General features: G+C 53.0%; 1 long non-coding RNA gene across 1 annotated transcript; it reads right to left on the minus strand.

The window, feature by feature from the left end:
• Window positions 1–807: 807 nt before the first annotated feature.
• Window positions 808–2,237, minus strand: LOC115273206. Its single transcript, XR_003900738.1, has 4 exons — window positions 2,160–2,237; window positions 1,616–1,808; window positions 1,056–1,136; window positions 808–958 (listed from the first exon to the last, which is right to left on the minus strand). It is a non-coding gene; the product is annotated as an uncharacterized LOC115273206 (long non-coding RNA).
• Window positions 2,238–2,553: the final 316 nt, after the last annotated feature.

Raw genomic sequence — 2,553 nt, forward strand, 5'->3', positions numbered from 1 at the left:
GGGAAGAGGGGCGAGGGGGCAGGGGGGCAGCAAGGCAGGCTGAGCTATAGATTTGCCTGAGTGGGAGACACTGCTTTGATCGTGGGCACAGCTAGTTCGATTTGGGGATAGAGGCCTGGGTAATCAGCCGGCGGTCAGAGCGGAGACGGACTGTGAGGCCTCTCACTGAAAACTGTCTCTCTGTGTTATTGACTTCAAACGGAACCGAAGAATCTGAAGGCTCTGGATCAAATGGCCACCTTTGCCTTCCTCTCTGGAGGCCTCCGATGGAGCTCTGGGAGAGGGTAATGTGGAGGAGATCAAGGCCCTTGACCCTCTAATGAGATGATGCTCTGAATTTCCCCCGGATCTGCTCATCAAGTTTACCAGCTCTCACTCACCAAGTGCAAGGTTTGGCCCGGAAAGCTCCCTTCTTTGTCAAAGAGCCAAGAAAGCTATTTGGAAGGTTCTCAACACCCTCTCCCCAAATCTCAGCACAAGACAGAGCCTAGAGAGAGCATGCAACGTGTGAGGGCAAAGCATCTCCGTTAGGGCTTGGGGACCCGGCTCCACTCCGCGTGGGCACCCAGCGCCGGTCCCACTCTATTCTCATGTGGAAAGTTCAGGGAAAGTTTGGTTTTGCAAGCCACCTGGGAGAGAGCTGTCAGCCCTGGGGTCTGCAGGGAGGTAGAGGGATCATTAGCCTCGACATTGGTTCTGGGAGAGTGACAGGTGTCAAACCCAGCCCGTCCTCTGAAGGTGGGACTTTAGCCATTTTGTTACCCTTTCTGAACCTGGTTTTATTTATCTGTAAAGTGGATGCTGGTCTTTGAAGCCAAGTCCTGGCAGCTCAGAGTGTGGCTCAGACCAGCCCATCGGCCTCCCCTGGGACTTAGAGAAGCGCAGACTCTCAGACGTCACCGCAGACCCAGGGACCCCGAACATATGTTTTGGCAAGATCTTCAAGTGATTCGTGTGTCTGTTACATTTTGAGAAGTATCGATCAGATCCTCCCCGGGCTGGAGGGCTTTATGCATGCAAATCATTGATTTGACACATTTTTACTGAGCACTTACTATGTGCCAGGCTCTGTGGCAAATGCTGGGAGTCCAACTAGGAACATGATCGATCAGTCCCAGCCGTGGTACGTCCGCCTTCTGTGGGGAAAGACAGGCAAATAGGCAAGACAACTACACAAAACACGGGATACACTCGTCATAATCACCAGAGGAGAAAAACACAGCGGTGCCCAAGGTGGGAATTGGCAGGACAATTACGACAGCAGCTGAATGACAATTTGGTAGCTTTTGAGCAATGGCCTGATGGAGATGAGGAAAGGTGATCTGAAGAGCCTGTGCAGGAAGCAGGCGTGATGGGCTCTGGGCACGGAGGCCGGGGGTGGGGGATGGACAGAGAGAAGGGAGAGTGCAGATGAGCTGGGAGAGAGGTTAGGGAGGGCAGACGACGGACAAGCGAAGTCACCGAGGACCTTGGCTTCTCCTCCCGCAAGCGCGGACCCCCTGGACAGGTGGGGTAAGAGCTGGCGGCACACGGTAAATATTCAGCCCAGGGCGATGACCATTGTGGTTGGAACGGTTACTGTTATTCAGAGGTTGTGCAAACAGCCTGGGCTCACCCTTGAGATTTCAGTTTCGACGTTCCTTCTCCAGAATTCGTTTCTTGGCTGCCCAGGCGGGAGGGGGGACGGCCTTCCGAGCACCCACAGCTTCCTGAAAGCTCTTGGGTGGGGGTGAGCAGGGAGGGGAGCTGGCGTGTCCGGTTCACTGTCGTATCTCAGAGCCTAGAGCTGTACTTGGCACCTATTAGGCCTTCAATAAATACTTGTCAGTTGGAAGAATGAACATAACACAAAGACGTGGGGTATGAAAGGGCGGGCGTGCTCAGGAAGGGCGAGAACGCGTCTGGGGAGGACTGGTGGGTATTGTTAGAAGCAAACACTTGAGCTTTGCCCATTCCAGGCACCGTCTGGAGCCTGATGCCCAGGAGCAGGATGGGATCGCAGGCCTGGCCGTCTCTGGTCACACAGCTGGGTGAGGTGACCTAGAGGTCACAGGAACTCTGTGCCACCAGATCCTAGTATTTTGTGCCAAACCTGGCAAGCCTCCTGCCCTCCAGACTCAAGGCCCACGGTACGCTTAGGCCCAGGCTCCTCCACAAACCTCTCTCCGAAACAGTGACCCTTGGGCACGCCTGGCTGGAGGCCGGAGTCCAGCTCCAGCAGGTCCGGGGCTCCCTGAAGGATGGATTGTGTCGGTGAGAGAGAGTGAGAGAGCCATGAGTTTCTTTCTGATCACCAGGCAGGCATCTCTGCTCTGTCTGATTCTCTAGCTTTATTTACAGTGAAAGGTACAAGGAGCAGAAAGAGTAGTTAAATGATTTCTCATAGATAATTTTTAGAATTTTCCAGAACATGGATTCTGTAGAAGTTACAATTCTAATCTTAGTAATAATGATGTCATAATAAACTTAGCTACAGGTGCTCATGCTGCCATATGGGAATGACAGGTATTTTTTAATATACAACCTCGGGTATAACCCTAAGGAAGTGACCTT

This window comes from Suricata suricatta, chromosome 12 (genome assembly GCF_006229205.1).
Source record: "Suricata suricatta isolate VVHF042 chromosome 12, meerkat_22Aug2017_6uvM2_HiC, whole genome shotgun sequence".
Classification (NCBI taxonomy): domain Eukaryota; kingdom Metazoa; phylum Chordata; class Mammalia; order Carnivora; family Herpestidae; genus Suricata; species Suricata suricatta.